This window comes from Coenobita brevimanus, chromosome 1, assembly GCF_032717465.1.
Source record: "Coenobita brevimanus isolate Jiangsu-jjx chromosome 1, ASM3271746v2, whole genome shotgun sequence".
Classification (NCBI taxonomy): Eukaryota; Metazoa; Arthropoda; class Malacostraca; order Decapoda; family Coenobitidae; genus Coenobita; species Coenobita brevimanus.
This window is the reverse complement of record NC_136954.1, coordinates 8,779,852-8,802,492: the sequence shown is the minus strand read 5'-3', so window position 1 is coordinate 8,802,492 and position 22,641 is coordinate 8,779,852. Positions and strand designations below refer to the sequence as shown.

At 42.2% G+C, this 22,641-nt stretch overlaps 1 protein-coding gene across 1 annotated transcript in view; it reads left to right on the top strand.

Annotated features, from left to right (window-relative positions):
• LOC145413674 (glutamate receptor 1-like) overlaps positions 1–22,641 on the top strand; it is a 279,310-nt gene that overhangs the window by 34,997 nt on the left and 221,672 nt on the right. The window lies entirely within an intron of this gene.

Below are 22,641 nucleotides of genomic sequence, written 5' to 3'. Positions count from 1 at the left end.
TGTTTGATTTAGCAAGACAATCATTGTCCCTGCTGTGCAATATTATTGAACAATATTATCAATTAAATAATAAGCATTTATTTTAAAAACCTTGTGATTTATAAAAACCCCGTGACAATTGGCGACCTCATTCCAGAATATTAACTCCTTGCTCTAAAGCTATTCACGAGATAGTACTCACTCGTTCATATTTAGGAATTTATCATTAAAGTTTATAGGCACAAGCTTACTGGTGTTTACCCTTAATTTAGCAAGTGAATTTTTGCTTTATCAATCCATAGAGTACTTAACTCTAGTTTATTCTTGGTAACGCCAGACGATTTTATTCGCTCCTGGGAAGTCGCCGTACCCATTGTGTTTATTATTGAGTCTTCCCAGTCATTTGCATTTTTGCTCTAATCTTTGCCAGTTAACTAGATAAGACTGGTCACCACTAGCTTGTGTCTGTACTCTTTACTTGTGTTTATTAGTATTCGTTTGCGAAGCAGTCAGTACTCAGTTTCGTTTGCTTAATAAATTAGCGCCATGGCTACCACTGTATTTTTACAGGAAGCCAAAGAAATGGGTCTTTCGGACCCAACCGAAATTAAAGAATATATACTCTCACGACATAATCAGGAGCAGCGTGAGAAAGAGCGCGAATATGAGCGAGAACAGCGCGAATACGAGCACGAACAACATGAACGTGAGCGAGAACAGCGCGAACACGAGCTAGTACAAGAGCGAGAACAGCGTGAATACGAGTGTGAACAACGCGAGAGAGAACGAGAACACGAACGTGCCAAGCGAGAAGCACGCGAAAAACATGAACTTGAAGTGCTGAAGCTCAAGCGAGATTCCTTGGCTTCAGACACATCTGGTGCTGTTAATCCAAGCTCCACTAGCGCTCTTCCTACACATGTCCTGGCGACCCCACGCATCAAGCTTCCTTCATACAAGGAAAGCGAGTGAATCGAGCCGTACATAGCTCGTTTTGAGGACATGGCAGACATGTATCAACTGGATGAGGCAGCTAAGCGGATCCAATTTCTTAGTTTATTTGAGGGCCCTGCCCTCGATATTCTCCACAGAATTCGTGGAGACAATCTCACGTATGAGATGATGAAAGCTGCACTCATTAAGGCGTATGGTCTCACAGTAGACGACGCCAAAGTTCAGTTCATGCGAGCTCGTATCCAAGACAAGGAGACAGCTGTTCAGTTCCTTGATCGTCTCACTGCTTACTTAAATGAGTGGATGGAGAAAGATGAAACTCATTCCACGCGTGAGGGGATAATTGACCTTATGCTGCGTACACAGCTAGAGAGGTCGTGGCCTGCTGAGCTCATAGCACAGCTTAAGATCTGCCAGGTGAAAGATGCCAGCCAAATGGCAGAAAAGGCTGACGCATTCTTTACTGCATACGGGTATCAAACTCATAAGCAAAACACCTGGAACAGAAAACCTGATAAATCTGGGAAATCGTCTCAGACTGAATCCCAGCACCAAGGCCATTCTCAGAATAATGGCCAAGGTCCAAAACCGCAGTGGAAGGACCAGGGGCAAAACACTCAGAAACCTGAGTGGAAGAGGTACAACAAGTACCCTAACCAGCAGCAGTATCAGCCACGCAACCGACCGTCGGGACAAACTTTTTCACCACCAGCTCAAAAGAGGCAGGAAGTGAATGCAGCTTTCATTCCTCAGCAGCAGCACGCTGGTCACGTCCCTACCAGTATGGGTACTTCCCCACAGTTCACTAGTCCCACAGTGACAGTGAACCCCCCTCCACAGATGGCCAATGTTCCATCTTCCCAATATAATTCACAAGGCACAATGTTTGCCGCATCAATTCAGCAGCCTCATGAGTGGCTAGCTGCTTCCTCCACAGGCCCTCCCACAGGTGACAGTACCTTCCTTGTTCAGCAAGGGTTTGTGGGAGACATTCCTGTGAAGGTCCTGAGAGATAATGGTTCCTCAGGTTGCTCTGTCAAGCAGAGTCTAGTTCGGCCTGAGCAGTATACAGGTCGACAGATCCATGCAAACCTTATTGATGGATCAGTGAGATTGTTCCCTGAGGCACGTATCCAGGTGGCATCTCCATTTTATACTGGTACGACACTTGCAGTTGTCATGCCAGAACCCTTCTTTGACCTCATCATTGGCAATATTTATGGTGTCAAGGATAGTTGCACCGAACATGATGCTACTCAGACTTCGGCTGCTGTGGTAACACGAGCCATGGCTGAGGCTCCAGACTGTGTCACCCCAGTGATCATTGAATCGCCGCAAGATCTGATGTGTAGTCAACTTGTTGTGCAAGAACAACATTCTGACCCGACACTTGCTGCCGTGCGGAACAAACAAAAGGGTCGAATGATTAAGTATTCACGGGGAAGTCCAGCCAAGTTCCTTCACAAACAAGGACGGCTCTACCGTGAGTCACGAACATCCGAGGGCGAGGTTCGACTGCAGTTTGTCGTTCCCGCCAAGTACCGCCTAGCAGTGTTACAATGGGGTCATTGTTCAGCCTCAGGAGGTCACATGGGCAAAAGGAAGACCCAGGGCCGTATCCGAGCTGACTTTTTCTGGCCAGGGATGGGACGAGACATATATAGTTTTGTCCGTTCCTGCAGTGTGTGTCAAAGTAACACCACTAATCAGGGACATGCCCTTCCTGTGCCGTTCGTAACCACACCTGTAATCTCTGAGTCAGTTGAGAGACAGGATAGTGGTGAAGTGAGTGTAGACCTGACGTCTCACTTGTTGGCCCCACAGGACACAGTATGTCCAGGGCCTGTACATACATATTATGTACCGTAGGTTAAGGGGGAAGTTCGAGAGAGAACTCCGCAGAGGCGACTCGAGAGGCTATGGAAGACCCGAGTTTGCACAAGGATTCTCAGCTCCCCAATACTAATATAAGTACTGTAGGTTAAGGGGGAAGTTCGAGAGAGAACTCCGCAGAGGCTACTTGAGGCTATGGAAGACCCGAGTTTGCACAAGGATTCTCAGCTCCCCAATATTGATATAAGTACTGTAGGTTAAGGCACAGGTTGAGGACCCATGTGCCGTTCGAGGCTATGCAAGACCCGAGTTTGCACAAGGATTCTCAACTTGCCGACACTAATCGTGTGCTATAATTAATGGCGACCTCAAATGTACGAAGCTTAGGCTGTCACTCGTATTTTTCAGCCAGAGCGTACTTTTCGTACCATGTACTGATTGCTAGGCAGAGAGAGTAAATGTAACATAATAAAATTTTTGTCTCATTGACATTTTTGACGCTCCACCTCAATTGGTTTTGCAGGTACAGCAATGGGTGTAGCAGTTTTGCTGTGCGGGCCAGCTGATCGTCTGCCGCACGTTGCCGCCTCTTCTCCTTTGCTTTCGTTGTCACCATATTATTATTTACTGTGTCATTTTACACATAGGTACAGTTACACTACAACTGTCACACCTACACCGTGTATTACATACACCACGCTACACAACAATTAGTTGTCAGTGTAAATGTAGCGAATTTTCGCTCAGTTTGACCTGAGTACAGGATTTTCACCGTCGTCACGGAGTTTTTCCCTCAAGCTTGCTTCTATTAACGTAAATATGAGGTTTTTTCGCTCACTGGCAACTGCAACTTTCTCCTGTAGCAGGATAGCACACACACCACAGTGTGAATCTTGTGTGACTGAGTTAGGATGTGTACATATATATATATATATCCACAAATTTTTTCCCATAAGGAAAAAATTTAATTTTGTAGGGGCGTAATGTCACGAATCAAATTCGCGTCATTTCCCTTTTGTGAGAAGCCACGAACTATTAGTGGAAAACTCACTGTTTATCGTTCAGTTAACCGCTCATTCGGACGGAAGCTTTGTCAAATCAATTTTTCATTGTCATACGTGATCGTCTCTGTGTGAGACATTGGCGCTTCCGCTGAGCGATTTGTTTTGGGCACGTTTCACTCACTCGACTGTTAAAAAATGTGGCCTATCGCTTCCATTTCTTTCCCACGACTTACTCAGTCGAGTGTTTGTTGTGACGGAGAGAGGTCCTGTGCTCCAGAAGTGTGAGAGGAAAGGTCAGCTAGCACCCAAGCTCCACTAGAACAGTTCCCCAGTGCTCCCACCCTTGTTGGGTGATACACCACATTCATCGACTAGTATTTCCTTTTTGTATTATCCTAGTTTTAAGAGCTTAGTTAAGGTGTTTTTCCTAGGCGTAAGAATTTAGCTCTTGTGTGAGTGAGTGAGTGCGATCTCATTAATTTGATTTGAAATGTAACGTTAAATTTATTTTGTAATCAATAAATTTAACAGTTCTTTTTCTTGAGCTTAATGTAATGTAAACTCTTGTTTTATTTCTCCGCAGTTAAGCTTATATCTCATAGCTCCTAGCTTGCATAAACGTTTGCCATTCATAACTGGTACTTAGGCCAGTCTTGGTATTAAGCTTAAAATCCGTTGTGCCTCCTAGGAGTTAAGCATCAGCAAGAACCTGATACTATTACTAGTATTAGTTATTTATTGTCAGGGGTGAAGTAACTTTCTCCAGAGGCTAACAGTAACAGCAATTGAGTAATTAGTCTCTGCTATGTACTGTTGAGAAAGTTTATAAATTCTCGTTCTTAGAGAATCGTGCGAAGCAGGCCAGCGTAAAGTAATCGTTGTTTGATTTAGCAAGTCAATCATTGTCCCTGCTCTGCAATATTATTGAACAATATTATCAATTAAATAATAACAAGCATTTATTTTAAAAACCCCGTGATATTTTGAAAACCCCGTGACAAACTGACAGGGTTAGAGTTTCCACTGAGTCTCCCTTAGCCTGTTGTCTCTCTCCAACTTGAAGAAAATCGTCTGAAGGAAACGAGAATAAAACATAACACACGTCATCGGAATGAAGGCGTTAATAGGACCTCACACGCTTGTCGCATCCCACTGTGGTATAGGCTGGTATAGGTGGGTGTAGTGTGGTGACACGGATGGAGTGGTATTATTGACGACATTGGCATCGTAACACCTTTTCCTTAGCGATTTATTGTGTACAATACGAACATCCTTATTATATCTCTTATGTATTCACTCTGTTTATCGATATCGTTTGCATCAGTAACGTACAGTATGATAAAAATTAGTGATATGTATATTAAATCGCTAAGGAAACGGTGTAATGAAGTCTCAGTGCTACGTAGTATAAGACTTTTGGCTGTGGCTGTGACTCTGCCCTGTATTAATATTCTCTGCCTTTCCCCTACCAATGTCCTTGTCGCCATATCTCTACAACCTCGCAATTTCAGATCCCTTTTTAGTGGCATAGAAAAGTGTAAGGTGGTGACAGAGAAGGCCAGTTATTACTTTGTTCTCTCTGGCTGTATTCTCCACACCTCCAGCCCAGGCCACCCTGTCTTTGTTATGCGTGTCACCATCTCTCTGTGTAGCCCCACTATTCAGCCTTCCCGTCATTGCTGGTGAACGAATAGATTTGTGGGTAGTTTTGGACGGCGTTTGATGTTTTCAGTTTTGGAGAGAGAGAGAGAGAGAGAGAGAGAGAGAGAGAGACAGACAGACAGACAGACAGACAGACAGGCACTGTGCAGACCAAAAAGCAATAATCCCTTTCTTTTTGGCGGTGGAGGGAATCCAACAAAATGTTTTCGCCATGGGAGCGGAATTCATCCTTTTGGGAAATAAAGCTAATTCATTTATTAAATTTCAGTTGGGATTCACCATGAAAGATCTCTGGCAGCAAATGTCGATTGAGGAGCACAGCAAATTATCGACACCTTCACTACGATGGCAGTTTTATTTATTTTTTTTTATCCAGCAGTACACTTTGACATCATATATTAATTTATTCGTCCATGTACCGGACGATTATATTCAATTTTAAAAAAATCGAATTACAGGACGCCTAAATAACCTCCATTAACCCCTTCGGTACGAAAGGCCATTCATAAGCAAAATAAAATCGGCCAAAGATAGCTCACACACACACACACACACACACACACACACACACCCTACTATTGAAAGGATTGCTTCTCTGTTAGGAATCACTGAAAAGAAAGTCATCAAATATCGCTTTAGAAATTGGCTGTACGCGGTGGCTTAAAAATTCTCTCTCTCTCTCTCTCTCTCTCTCTCTCTAACCAGCGAAACCGTAGATGGGATTCTCATGTTTACTTACGATCGATCCCTTGTCTTAACATGGATTTATTTTCCAAGGAAGAGGAAGAGATGGAAAGTTTCTTCATTCTCCTGTCCTTACCTTTCCTGCATTTAAAAAAAAAAAAAGAAAAAAAAGAAAAGGAACTAAATGTTCGATATGAACTTTATTACCATTTTTTTTATTTCTAGATAGATATGGTAAGATTCTGTACACTTTTTGCTCGTCCTGTAAAATACGAATTTGAGTTACGAGAGAAAATTCATCGTAAATGTGCCTGAGAATCGGACCCTAGGAATTCTTGGTCGGTATTCCCATCGGTTAAGGAAGTTCCGTAACACCTTTTGTCAAGTGATTTGTTTTGTTTATACCTTACTGTCCTATTCTGTTCCATAAATGATTACTTACAAAATTATCTAAACAAGCCATATCCAGAAATAAATAGCTAAGGGAGGGGTGATAGGGAGCCTCCTTTCCCGACGAGAAGACGGGTTGCTTTATATTAACCCCTTAACCGTGGGGCGTCACTTTCGTGACGCTTGGGAGCAAGGGATCATACCGCGGGGCGTCGCTTTTGTGATTCTGTGTTATTTTGAATTCACCCGAGCTTCCAAGTGGGGGCTTGTATCATCTATCAGTACTGCCAATGTCCAACACTAGTCAGCACTCCTAATCTCATCTGTACTCCCATCCATTGTTGACAATTTAGCCATTTCTCCCCGTTCTTGACTCCCCTCCCTACCCCCCTCCATTACCCTATCCTCTCACCTGCCCGGCCGTGCTACGCTAAGTAAATCTTCCCTGGAATTTTTCACTGATTTCATCCATTGAAATAAGCCCTATGTCGTATTCTTATACCAAATAATATATACAAGAAAGAAATAAGGTAAGTGAGAGTGCCATACACCTGGAATTGGCTAATTATCACCTGACAACACCTCACGTGCACTCGTTCGCTAATTTTCGCTGTTTTTTCCCCTTGAAATATGCCGTATAATCTATTTTCGTAATAAATATACATGTAAGGAGGGAAGGGAGAAGCCTAAGTGATATTTACATTCACCTGGAACTACCAAATTTATAATGTATTGTCTAGATTTCCTGCCAATCATATCAGTGCTAGACTTAGCTGTTTCAAGAACCAATATTGGTAACTCTGAATAACCCCTAAGCAGGCCTCCACGCTGGCCCTCCGTTATCAGTTTACTCTCATCTTCCGAAGCGAGGGTACGTATGTTTCTTCTTGCTGACTTCAAGACCTTTTTTTCACCCCCATGCAAATGGCCCTGTGACCTTTACCCCCTACTAAACCTCGTGTGGAAAGAGGTAAAGGGCTGACAATTGATAAAAGAGTGACTACGATCTTTCTATTGAGTAAAACAGTGCAAGTGGAATTGTAAATAATGTGTAAATAATGTGTAAACAGCAAGTGAAAGTAATGAATGTAAATATACGTGAACAATGGAAAATAGTTTTATAAGTTATTTCAAGTGACAGTGCACAACACAGTGTAAATAAAATAGAAATGTAAATAACGTAAATAAAATAGAGAACGTAAATAGAAATGTAAATGAGTAGTATTATAAGAATACGAGTATATACCCTAGGAGTAATGAAAGTGAAAGTTTCACTCTAGCATGTCTGAATGCTATGAGTTATGAGAGTGAAGATGAAAGTGACATTCACTCTCAATGCCAGTATACAGGACGAGAAAGTGAATGCTACGTATTTTACTGAAAGAAATTGAATCCCTACAGTGACAATAAACTAATACTACTGAAGGAAACTTATGGATAAAGACTGTAGATATATATAAGTGTTATATAGTAATAGAAATATAAAGTGTGAGGGGTTTTATGAATAATAAATGACAGAGTAACAAAAGCGAACTAGTGCCAGTGCGACGATCAGACGCGCTCGTAATTTCCATTGCTTTCACAGTGTTTTTTTTTTTTAGTATGGATCCCAAACTACTTGAAAATTGTAGAATAGTGTTTATAGTGTTTGTATCTGGCTGTGGTAATCATATTACGGGTTGTCGGGAAGTGTAAAGTGGAGACTTCGTTACCCTAGTTCAGAGGTCTCCACAAGTCCTACGGTAACTGACGAAGGCTCAACAATCATTCCAGGAGAAAGCTGAAGGTATGTGCCATAAGCATATATAATTTTATTATTCTAGGACTAATAACTGATTTTTGGCAAATATTTTTTGAGAGTCTGTCGGAGCCCAAATAACCCCGCGGCACACGCAAGTCATTGGTAAACAAGCCCGCGGTGTAGGGGTTAAGATGCTACCCAAGAAATCCTTCACTCGTGTGTGTGTGTGTGTGTGTGTGTGTGTGTGTGTCATGGGTAAACATTTATTTTATCATGCACTGTGATGACATGTAACAAAACTTTTTTCATATATTTTCCTGTTCTGGAGCGCGACAGTGAAAAGGTTAATATATTAATTAACCTTAATGATCACACGCGTCCCACAAATGGCCATAAAAGATTATGGGGCACGCCTCCCTTTGACGAGTTTTAGCATACAGCCATTTTCCTGCCCCGTCTCAGTGTTGATGATGGTGATGATCATGATGATAATAATGATGATTTCCAGGCCTTTCGAAAATGATCACAGGACAATGATCGATTTTATTATTAAATTGAGAGTGTGCTGTTGTGAGAAGTATTGGCTTTTGATGGAAATTTTGCATGTTATTGTGAGGAATCCTGTCTAACCTTTCTGTACCGTTGTTGACTGCACTCTGTAATAGGGGATGCTGGTGATGACGTCTGACAATTATTGGTGTTCCTGAAATTGGAGTAAAAAAAAAATAGTCTTGCTAATATCTTTCTCTCTCTCTCTTCCCTAATGACGTGACTGCATCGACGTACTGTTGCCTCCCAAAGTTCCATTCCTCTTCCTGATGTAACTCTTAAAATGATTTTAGTTTGTCAAAACATTACCAAATATATTTGTGTAGGTTATCGTTCACCCAATGCTTCTTCGGAACCCAGTGTATTTGATTCCCTATCCACTCAGTTGAGTAACCTTGACCTTGCCCTTGGCACCGAAATTACCATTTTGGGTGATTTTAACATACACAATGTTGAATGGTTATTGCATTCTGCCAGGGCTGACGACGCTGGTCTAGAGTGCGAGCTGTTTGCGGAATCGTTTAATCTCACCCAGTTGGTAAAGCAACCAACCAGAATACCTGATAATCCTGACCATAATGCCCATCTCTTGGATTTATTCTTGACAAATAATCCAGATCAATACAGGATAGAGGTACTGTCACCACTTGGATCCTCTGACCACAATCTCATCAAAGCCTCATAAGTTAACCCTCCCACACCTCCCCGTTCTTAACCTGTCAGGGTGACCCGATGGCACTTTGATAGGGCAGACTGGGATGGATTTAGAAATTATCTTGCTGATGTTCCATGGCAGTCTTTCTTCTCTAGTGATCCCAGTTCTACCTAGTCCCACATTTGCGACTTAATACTAGCTGGTATGGATTTATTCATACCAAGTCAACAGTTCACAAAAAGATCGAACTCTCCAAAATGGTTTGATGGCAATTGTGCCAGAGCAACAGCCCAAAAATCATTAGCATATAACTCTTAGTTAAAATCAAAAACATCTGAATCACTCTCTCAGCTTAAAATTGCTAGAAATCATGCAAAAGCTGTAATAAATCTTGCTAAATCAAACTTTCTTCAAAAGCAAGCATCAAAATTACTTAACAACCCTAATGACAATAGAATATTCTGGTCAACTCTTAATTCTTTCAATAATAACTTTAACAAGTCATCTTCCATTCCCCCACTAAAATCTTCAGATGGCAACATTACAAATGACCTACGTGGGAAAGCAGATATCTTTGCCAGTACCTTTGCTAGAAACTCTACCATAGACGATACCAGCCAGGATGTCCCAGTACTGGAACTTGATTCTCCCGAAATTGCCCCACTTAAAATACAGACAAGATACGTAAAATCCATCCTAGACAATTTACCTACCAACAAAGCTCCAGGCCCAGATGGAATTCCGCCAATTGTTTTGAAAAAGTGTTCCCCTGCACTTGCCTCTGTCCTAGCTAAATTATTCAGACTATGCATACGTACTTCTTTATTCCCAAATTCATGGAAAGAAGCCAATATCCACCCAGTTCCGAAGAAAGGAAGTTCGTCTGACCCCTCCAATTACAGACCAATAGCTGTCACATCTTCTCTTGGTAAGGTATTTGAAACTTTAATCAATAAGCACATTGTTAAACATCTTGAATCCAACAACTTAATTAGTGATAGACAATACGGCTTTCGTCACGAAAGATCCACCATTGACATACTCAATCTCTTAACTCATACCATCCATCAATCAATTGATCTTTTTGGAGAAACTCATGCAGTAGCTCTTGATATCTCTAAAGCTTTCGACAGAGTATGGCACCGTTCCCTGCTGTCCAAACTCCCTTGCTATGGACTAACTTCTTTTGTTCCTTTGATTTCTTCATATCTTAGTGACAGGAAAATAAGAGTAAAAGTAGATGATGTATATTCCAATTTCCACTCAATTAACGCCGGCGTGCTGCAGGGATCAGTTCTGATGCCAACCCTATTTCTGGTTCATATTAATGATCTCTTATCTGTCACCCACAATCTCATTCACTCATATGCAGATGACTCAACACTACATAGTTCATTCAAACTCAGACATCCATCTACAAAGTCTAATATCTCTACCTCTCAACTCAGTACAGGCATCTTCATAAATCAAGATCTATCTACAATCAGTGAATGGGGACAAAACAACCTTGTCTCTTTTAATGTTAGTAAAACTAAATATATACAGTTTACTAATAGACAGATATTGCCAGATTCGTATATTACCTTCAGTGCTACTAATATTCCCATCTCCAAAAGTATTGAGATTCTTGGTGTCTCACTTAACAGTGCCATGAGCTGGACCTCTCATGTCAGATCACTTGCTAAAACCGCCTCAAAGAAACTTGGATTATTGTACAGAGTCCGTAACTTCTTCGCCGATGAGCAGTTAGTTATAATTGATAAGAGTCATGTGCGCTCTCAGCTTGAATATTGCTCACCCTTGTGGAATGGTTGTGGAGAGGTTGCATTAAGACAACTAGACAAAATTCAGAATAAAGCTGTTAGAATCATTAACAACCCTGCCATTACATATAAACTACCTCCCCTGCAAGTAAGGAGGAATGTTGCCTCCCTTGCATTATTTTACAGATATTTTTTTGGCAAATGCTCAGACGAAGTTGCGTCCATGGTGCCACCTCTCCATGCCTTCCCTCGTGCTACTCGGGCATCTGGTAGCGCTTGTGACTGGAATGTCACTCAGCCATATTGCAGAACTTCTGCCTATCAGAATTCTTTCATTCCCCGAACTGCATCTCTCAGGAACATGCTTCCCCAGAGTTGTTTTCCTCCAAATTTCAACCCACAACTTTTCAAGTCTAACTGTTACAGATATTTTATAAACAGAGGACACCAGTACTCTGGTGTATGGATTATTTTTTTTACTCATTTGTTTTTCCTTCCTCCTTTCTGTTATATATATATATATATATATATATATATATATATATATATATATATATATATATATATATATATATAAAGAGTAAAGTTGCATATCGTCACTGAAATCTGTCCGGTTAGTTTGTTTGTGAGTTTAACATAACAAGCTACAGAAGGCTACAGGAGGAATGGAACTTTTGAGGCAACAGTACATAACAGTGATAACAAATTGATGTTGTTTACCAGCTCCAACCCTGACAAAAGCATCAGCCTATGAAATCTACGCCTTGAACCTGTTTTGATATCACACTGGTTCACAGAGATAATTTTACCGGGTCAACTGGTGGGCTGTTTGTTTTATTTATCTCTCTGTGAATCTGATAAATATGCCATTGTGCCTCGCTTGTTTATTGAAATCTAAATTAATGAGGCTTTATTGAGGACATTGATAACAGCCGTGCAATATTACGCCACCGATATTTATTATTATTATTTTTTTTACCATAGCCTAAAGGCCATGCACTGGTTCCCCTTCCTCTCTCTCTGTCTCTCTCTCTCTCTCTCTCTCTCTCTCTCTCTCTCTCTCTCTCTCTCTCTCACCACACACACACACACACACACACACACACACACACACACATGCACTGGTTCCCCTTCCTCTCTCTCTCTCTCTCTCTCTCTCACACACACACACACACACACACACACACACACACACACACACACACACACACACACACACACACACACACACACACACACACACACACACACACACACACACACACAGTTTCCGTAGCACTTTCCCCCTTTACCCACATGTCTTCTCCCCGGTCTCCCCACATCCTCCTCATCTCCCAAACCCCCTCTCTCTTCCCCTCCACTCCTTCTCCTCTTTCCCCTCTCACATCATCCCCCTTCCCCTCCTCTTTTCCTCTCCTCTCCCCAAGCTTTCCCCTTTCTCCTCACACTCCCCTCCCTCTTACACCCTCCCACTCTGCCCTCTTCCCCGCTTCTGCGCACGCCCTTCCCCCTCTCTCCTCATATCTTGCTCTCCTCCTCCCTCTCTCCGTGCACCCACTTTCTTCTATATCTCTCTTTCCCCTTTCATTCCTCACTTTCCTCACTCCTGTCTCTCCCAGGGTTGCCTCATCTCCCCTGTGTTTTCCCTGCCTCTCCCCTCTTTCCTCTCCCTCCTCCTCCCCGTTGCCTCTCCCTTCCGCCCCCCCTTCGCTCTCCCTCCCTCTCCCAACTTCCATCTCCCTCCCCCACCCCCTTCCCTCTCCCTTCCAATCTCCCTTCCTTCTCCGTCCCTCTCCCAACTTCCCTCTCCCTCCCTCTCCACCTTCCCTCTCCACTTTCCCTCTTTCTCTTTCTCCGCATTCCCATTCCCTCCCTCTCCCTCTTCCCTCTCCCTTCCTCTCCACCTTCCCTCTTCCTCTCGCAACTTCCCTCTCCCTCCCTCTCCCTCCTCCCTTTCTCTCCCTCTCCACCTTACCTCTCCCTCCCTCTCCTTCCCTCTCTCTCCCTCTCCACCTTCCCTCTCCCTCCATTTCCCCCTTCCCTCTTTCTGTGTGTCCCTCTTCCCTCCTTCCATCTTCCTCCCTCTCCCTCCCCGTGCCTTTTCTTCCTCATTCCCCTTCCCTTCAGTCCACGCCACAACATAGTAAATAAAAGGTAAACGGAGTGAAGAAAAATGTGGGATATTAATAGGTGAAAAATATTTTGAAGCTGAGTACGCTTCTGGTGCTGCGTGGCTGTTGATTGGTGTGTGCTGGTGACGTCAGTCTCTCTCTCTCTCTCTCTCTCTCTCTCTCTCTCTTTCACACACACACACACACACACACACACACACACACACACACACACACACACACACACACACACACACACACACACACACACAAATTAAAAGGTAATAAAGGTTATTTATTTATAGGTACAAAGAGCATTCAGTAGACTTTAAAAAGATTTATGAACACAGAAGCTGATAAATTCGTAAGTGTGAAGAAATATTAGCAAACAATATATAAATACCAAGAACATTGAAGCAGGTAGACAAAATATAAACATAATTTATATATCAAATTTCATCCCCTAACTCTGATGTTTTCTTCCTATTTATTTGCCACCAGACGATTTGATTAATATTTGGAGAGTTTATGAACTGGAGAGGTTAAATATAGCCTTCATTATCCCTTTGATTTCCAGAGACTGAAATTACATAAAATTGTCTGGAGATGGTAATAAAATAATATTCATCGCAGTGAAATAATTAACCTGCACCTGTGAAAGCACCTGTAAATCACGAGGCACCTTAACCCCATTCTAGCCTCAGGTCATATTTTTCGCTGTAATCTTAGTACTGTCAGACGATTTTACTCAGCTTGAGACAGACTTTTGAAACGGGAGGGATTAGATGAAGCCTTGTGTAAGCCTTTTGGTAATACTCTTCAGTTGGATAAAATCGTCCGGCTGCAGCAAAAATAACATGAATGTAAAAGTAGGGCATCGTAGTTAAATCCCTTGCTTGCGATGATTTTTTCCTCTGGTGATTAAAGCCTCTCGTGCTGAAGGGGTTAATGGAGACTGTGTGACTCCTAGGCTTGTGTTCTCGTCGGTTAAGGGAGCTTCCTAACACCTCCTCAGCGATATATTTTTTGGATATGCGTTGTTAATACCTTTCTTAAGCTATTTTAGGCAGTGTATGCCTATAGTGTAAGGATTTATGTAGCACAGAAGAGGAAAGTAAAGTGTATTTAAAATAAATCGCTTAGGAAAAGGAGCTAGGGAGCCACCATAAACAACGAGAATGCGGGCCCTAATGTTCGAAGTTAATCTAAAGTCAAGTAAAACTATCCGGAAATGGCAAGAATGTATTATGAAAGTACGTGATCATAGTGAAGTATTAAAATTACTTCAAAATGAATGGAATATCCTTCAGCCAGGGAACAAAAGCCTGATTACATGTTCATAACCGATGCATAATTTTTCATGTATTATGGACTGATATTTTTTTACTCTTGATTTCCCCCCCCCCTTTTTTTTTTTTGAGTGTCGGTACTGTTGATGATGCAGTGGTGTGGTGAAGGGAGGAGGGAGGGGAAGGAAGGGGTGGGGGAGTGAGGATGAGGATGGGAGAAGGGGAGGAGAAGAAGAGGAAGAATAAGGGAGGTAGAGGAAGGAAGGGGGAGAGCAATGAAAACAGTATGTGAAAAGGGTGGGAGGAGAGAGTGAGGCTTCAGTGCAAAGAAGGGGAGAGACAGGAGGGGGAGGAGATGAGGGAGGATGAGGAGAAAGAAATGGAGACTGGGAAAGAGAAGGATAAGAGGGAACAGGAGGAGGAGAGAGAATGAAGGAGATGGGGGGTGAAACGGTAGGGAAGTGTAAAGAGCAAAGGGAGATGAGAAAGGAGGGAGAACAGGGTGACGGATAGGGAAGGGAGGTAGGAGAGAGAGGAGGGGACAAGAAATGGGAGGTGAGGGAGAGGAAAGGTGAGGTAGGAAAGGAGAGTGTGGTGACCGGTGGAGGAGAGGAATAGGTTGGAGACTGAAGGAAAGGAATAGAGAAGAGAGGAAGGGTAGGGAAGAGGGAGGAGAGAGAAGGGAGGGAGGAGGATGCAGGGGGGAAGTTTCAGATAAACGGATAAAGGCAGACTCAGAAAGAGAGAAGGAGGGAGAGAAAGGAGTTACATGGAGTTATTGATAGTTACATAAACAGCAACACAGACCATACGGTGCCAAAGAGGTGGTCCGTCTTTAACACGAAAAGGTGATGCTTAACCTAAGTCACAAGAGTATAAGAATAGTACAGCATTAGGCTTTCTCCCTAACACTCCCAACTCTCCAGTAATACGCCGTGCAGGAAGAACGACAGAAGTAGCACCTTACGGATTAAGAAACCTGGAGGAGGTGTTAAAGGATAATGTGAAACTCATAAAAATACATGTTCTCTCTACACATTCTTCTTGATTTAAACTAATAAGGTAACAAGGAAACGCGAACCCTCCTAGTATGGCTCTGTTCCTATGATATGCCAAGTACTGTCCCAAGGAAAAGGGTGGACAGCCAGTCCTACCTCCTCTGAGGATGGTCCTGGAGGAGTCCCCTACTTGACACCCAAATTTTCCTCAGCCAACGCCGATAGCTGACAAACAAATATCCAGCTTTCTCTTGAACGTATTTGTGGTTGTGCTGTCCGTATCACATTCTGGGAGCCTGTTACGGACACTGATAATATCGTTACAGAATAAATATTTGGTAACGTCCAGGTAAACTGTGTGTCCTGATAGATTTATGTTATGTCCACGTGTTGGCGTATCCGGGGCAAATGGGAAGAAATTATTTACGCTTTCTTTATCGAATCCTTGGAATATCTTGAATCTCTGGATTAGATTCCCTTTCTGTCGCATTTGGATAGAGAGTAATGGAGAGAAGAAAACAGAATGAGACGGGTACGGGAAAGGCACCAGGGAGAAAGGAAGGACAGGGATGGAGAGGAGGGAGGAGTGGAGAAAGGGAAATAGCGGAGAGAGAGAGAGAGAGAGAGAGAGAGAGAGGAGTAGTAACCCGTAGACAGATCCGGACATGGTTTTTTAACAGGAAAAGAAACAAAATGTATATATATTTTTCTATCCCGTACATGCACGTTCACCAGCTGCAAATTTCCACGTTGCTTTTGGTGTGAATGTATGAATCAGGGTCTTTGTGGTGCGATTACGCAGTTTATCAAATATTTCACTCGGGGGTGAATGCACAGCTTCTCTGTATGCTTGTTGGTAGTTTTCGTGTGTGTGTGTGTGTGTGTGTGTGTGTGTGTGTGTGTGTGTGTGTGTGTGTGTGTCGTATTTCTGGATCCAACCCAGACGACGACGACGACGACGACGACGACGATGATGATGATGATGATGATATCCAGTCTACCACACCATGATAGCCACTTTCCACGAGACTAAACAGACCTTGTAGCGGTGTCCATGTGGCGTCTGGGAATTGCGTGTTCAGTCATGACTGAGACAACTCTAGCATTTTTTTCGATTATGTAAACCCATCAAGAGACGTGGCTGTTCATGTGTCCTTAACTGTACAGGACTGAGATATCCTAGCCTCGGGACCCTACTCCTTGTTTGGGTAATATGGAATTGGCTGTTAGTGTTGTACCATTACTTCCATTTGATCAAGTAACGGCGCTGTAAAACAGGGACAAAATTATTATTAAGTATTCAGAATTAATGATGTTCAGTGAAGATGGATGGTGGTGGTGGTTATGGTGATGGAGATGGTAACTGTGATGATGATTTTGATGATGATGATGATGATGATGATGATGATGACGATGGTGATGACAAGTGTAGTAGACATTTTGATATGATTTCCTACAGATCGTTATAAAACACAGTAAATTCTAAGCCTTTCATTTACATTGCGTATTTATATTATTAGTACCCTTTTTAGACGATTATTTTATTTAGACAAGCAACAGTGGTTAATGGGTTTATGAAAGCTTTTTCTAACCCCACTGATTCGAAAAGTCGTAGTGAATGGAATTGTCTGGAGATAGCAAAGATATTAAATACGTAATTGAACCGAAGGAATATTGAGTTGTGTTTTAATGAGCGTTGAGCGTCGAGACAGGAAATGTAGACATAGATCACGTGCCCAAGTTTATAATAGAAACGTAAAGCTAGCCTGAGTTCTAACTTTGGCAGCAATACTAGAAGCAGTGTGAGTGCTTCATGTTCCACAGTTTATAGTGATGGCGATGACCACGAGAATGCTGATAACAAAAATGCAATAAAACAAAAATAGCTGTTAAAGGGAATAGGTAAAAAATAGACACAAATAATAGAGCCACTTTTGTACTGAAGAGCCTAGAGCCAGCGTGTGTGGCAGCGTTGGGGTAAATACTGTAAGCTGTGTGAATTCCTGTCATATATCCGTGTTTTGGGTTTTGACGTCAACAATTTAGTGGGGAGAGTCAGAGGCTGTGAACGGGAGTTTGGCGAAAAATATAAACTTATTTACACACACACACACACACACACACACACACACACACACACACACACACACACACACACACACACACACACACACACACACACACACACACACACACACACACACACACACACATTCTACTAGTATCTTCACTCATATCCTCGCTTAATGACTACACATCTACCCACACTCATCTCACAGTCTAACCCCACACCTCTTCCTACACCCCACCCCGTACTCCAACTCACCCCTCCCCTCCCCTCCCCTCCCCTGCTGTCATATTTCTCACCCCCCCTTACCTTTTTCCCTAACTTACACCTAACCATTCCACACATCTCCATCACAAACCTCTCTCTCTCTCTCTCTCTCTCTACTTTTTCACTCATCCCATTTCCTCACTTACCTCACCCCCCACCTCACCTGCCTCCCCATTCCCTCCCCTCTATCCCATCACTTTTCTCTTCCTGCTTCATGTCTCACCTCTTCCCCCTCTCCTGACCTACCTCAGTCCTTACTCTCTTTACTGACTCTCTCACATCTCCCTCCCCTTCCTTCTCCCCACTCTCCCATCCCCTCCTTCTCCCTCCCCTTCCTCTCCCTCCTTTTTCCTCTCCCTCCCACTTCCTCTCCCTCCCCCTCCCCCTCTTGACTCCCTTGCGCCATTAATCTCTCCCATTCACACATTTCTGGTTTTAACTGAACGTAATTTCTTTTCATGGTTCACTGGCCATTATACGTTGGTGTTGTTGTATATATGTAGTGGTATTTATTTACATATGTGTTGGCTATATGATATATATTTGCACACATATATGGTGGAGGATAATATGGTAATGATATCACAGTTTTAGTCTTTACACATACACATAGGTTTAATATTTACACGTACACATAGATTTAATATTTACACGTACACATAGATTTAATATTTACACGTAAACGTAGGTTTTATATTTACACAAACACTAGATTTCATTTTTACACATACCCATAGGTTTCATATTTGCATATATGTCTAGAATGGGTGGCTGTAGTGTGAAAACTGCTATAAAACCCTGTCAAATAGAAGAATATAATAGAAAATATTTGCAGGCTAATATAGGGCCCGGTCCCCTCTATAGGAGGGGAGAATCTTTCAACGAACGAACAAACGGCCTGTGAGACAGAGCCAGGATTATGGGAACATCACTGGTTTGTGAATGAATTTTTGGTGCATTGCACTGTGTATACTGTTGATAGTCCTCCCTCTATCGTGTGCATTCTCATTCCTGGCTAACTGGACCCTTGCTGTCTCCATCTACTGTATAGCTGGAAAAAGAGGCCAGGGTGATGTTTACGATAATGACCTTTTAGCAACATATACAGTACATGCAAGCTGGTTTTATATTTACACACATACATAGGTTTTATATTTACACATACACATCGGTAAGTATGGTATGAATGGGAATATAATAGTCAATGCACTTCCTGCAAGTCACATTATACACAGACGTAATTACACATAATACACGTAACATATTTACGTACATGTCAGCAACAGCTGGGATCACCCCGGGGATTGATATCTGACTCGTACCACACACAGCTCTGTTATGTTTTGTAGCTATTGGCAAACAGCTTTATTCTGCTGAAATTGAGTCATAGGAGCGTCATAGTTAACACTGGTACCATTAGTCCTCTCTTGGTAGGAACAAGTCTGTAGCATCGTATGCCAGTTGATGTTACATGTATGGATCACAGGAATCGGAGTAATAATAGCTTTGCATCTACACACACACACACACACACACACACACACACACACACACACACACACACACACACACATTCAGTATGTACAGTTAGGGAGAATAATAGCGCCCGATTGTTTACACCAACAATAATGGCACTCTTACGTGATGTTCTGAAAAACCTCGTGGCGGAGCTCGAAACACCTCGTCATGGGGTTTCGAAACACGTTCATCACTGTCTGGTAATTTGTATTGAAGAGAATTTCTGTTTATTTTTTCCGCAACCCTTCCTACGTATTTACAAACGCCTTGTATGAATGGGTATAATCTGAAGGCGGAACTCTGACTTATTTATTTTATGTATGATGAAACTTAATCCTCTTTAGGGATGGGGGTTGGAAGGATTCTCTCTCTCTCTCTCTCTCTAAGTTAACATAATTTTACATGCAAAATATGGGTAAGTCTGTCATATATTCTAACTATGAATTTATACGCGCTAACGTGGAATAAAATACCCAGCCACTCCTGATTCAGCTTTGGAGATATTTCGGAAAGGAGGAGTGACGCAGGGTTGGGCATATTATAAATGGCTTTTAAGATTATTAACTGCTTCTGAAATTTTCCATCACCTCAATCTTAGTGATTGCTTCTGCACAGGATACCTCAGTATCGTACCCCAAAGATACTGGTGCGGACTGTCAATATCAAAACAGTACGAGTAAAATGGCGTACTAGACGATGTTAAGGGATGATAAGTATAATGCTGTGTATGGCAAGGGATGAAGTACTACCACCTTAGCCCATCACTTCTCAGAAGTTATTTTTTCCTCATTCAGTGATCTTAGATAAATTTTGATTTTTAAAGATTGCAGTACTGAATTGTGAGTTAGAGAAATTAAAATCTGTGAATGGGTGTTTAAGTGTGAAGGGACTGTGAAGCATTGAGTCATCTGCGTATGAGTGAATGGAATTATGGGTGGCAGATAAGAGACCATTAACAGGAATTAGAAATAGGGTTGGAGGCAGGACTGATCCATGTGGCACGCCAGCATTATTCGAGCGGAAATTGGAATATACACCACCTACTTTTATCTTTCTGTCACTGAGATATGAGGAAATCAGTGGAACAAATGATGATAGGCCATAGCAAGGGAGTTTGGATTGCAGGGAACGGTGCCACACTATGTCAGAAACTTTAAAAATATCAAGGGCTACTGGTTCAGTTTCTCCAAGGGCTACTGCTTGAGTTTCTCCATGTTGGTCAATTGATTGATGGATGATATGAGTCAAGAGACTGAGTATATCAACAGTGGATCTTTCATAACGAAAGCCATGCTGTCTGTCACTAATCAAGTTGTTGGATTCGAGATGTTTAACAATGTGTCTGTTAATTACAATCTCAGATACTTTGCCAAGAGATGATGTGATAGCTATTGGTCTGCAATCAGAAGGGTCAGAGGAACTTCCTTCCTATGGAATAGAGTGGATACTGGCTTCTTTCCAAGAATTAGCGAATGCAGAAGTACGTATGTATTGTCTGAATAATTTTTTAGAACAGGAGCATGTTCTGGGAAACACTTTCTCAAAACAGTTCAAGGAATACCTTTTGGACGTGGGGCTTTGTTGGTTGGTAAATTGTTTAGGATGGATTTTACGTATCTAGTCTGGATATTATGTGGAGTAATTTCGGGAGAGTCAAGCTCTAGTACTGGGTCGTTCTGTCTGACCTCCTCTAAGGTGGAATTTCTGGCAATACTGGCAAGGATGTTTGCTTTTCCACTCGGGTCATTTATGGTGTTTCCATCTGAAGATTTTAATGTGGGAATGGGTGATGACTTGTTAGTTATTATTGAAAAAACTGAGGATTGTCCAAAATATTCTGTTGTCATTAGGATTATTTAATAGTTTGGATGCGATAATGACCTTTAGCAGACACACGGTACATACACGTAGGTTTTATATTCCCACATACACATCGTCACGTACACAAAAATCTGTTATGAATGGGAATGAAATAGTCAATGTATTTCCTGTAAGTTACATTGTACACAGGCGTAATTATACGTAATACACGTTACATATACCCAAACACGTCAACAAGAGATGGGATCATTCTGGGAATTGACATTTAACTAGAGACACAGACAGCGTTATTATTGTATTCTAGCTAATGTCAAACAACTCTGTTAAGCTGAAATTGAGTAATAGGAGCGTCAGAGTTAAAACTGGTATCATTAATCCCCTCTTGATTGGGACAAGTCTGCAGCATCGTACTCCAATAAATGCCAGTTGATTTTCCTTACCTGAATGGATCATAGGACTCGGAATTATTATACCATTGCATTTGCACACACACACACACACACACACACACACACACACACACACATCGATGGACGTAGTCGAGGGGTTTGATGATATGGAGAGAGATATTATAAGTGTACCGTAGAGTAATGGCTGCCCCTCTATCACCATTGGACTGGAGCGTGGGTGGCTGGCAGTACAATGGTGGGGCGTCGAGTAAAGTGAATAGGTAGCTCTCTATCTCACTTTCCCCCTCTGTGTATTCTTTTAACGTAAGAGAGGCGAGTTATAGCCACTTCTTGGGTTATGGAGCTTTATTGAACAAAGGTATATAGAGATGTGATTGACAGCATAACGTAACGACGGCGAACCTCCTAGCTGACCCAATCTCCTGCCTTCTGCCCTCGATCGCACACACACACACACACACACACACACACACACACACACACACTCTCTCTCTCTCTCTCTCTCTCTCTCTCTCGCTCTCTCTCTCTCTCTCTCTCTCTCTCTCTCTCTCTCTCTGTTACGTAATTTTACATGCAAAAATTATGAATAAGTCTGTCATATATTCTCACTATGAATTTATATGCACTGACATGGAATTAAAAAAAAAAAAAAAAACACTCCTGTCACTGGTCAGCTTTTTGTAGCTTTGGAGATATTTCGGAATGGAGGACCGACACACAGGGTTGTACAGTACACAATATTACAAATGGTTTTTGGGATTATAAATGGCTTTTGAAACTTTAGGACACCTCTTCGTCAGTGATTGATTCTGCACGGTATACCACAATATCATCCCCCAGGTTATTGATGCAGACTGTCAGTATCAGAACGGAACAAGTACCATAGTGCTGCCTACGTCTTCCTTCACCTTAATCATTCGCTTTTTGTGTCTGCCCTGCTCTCTT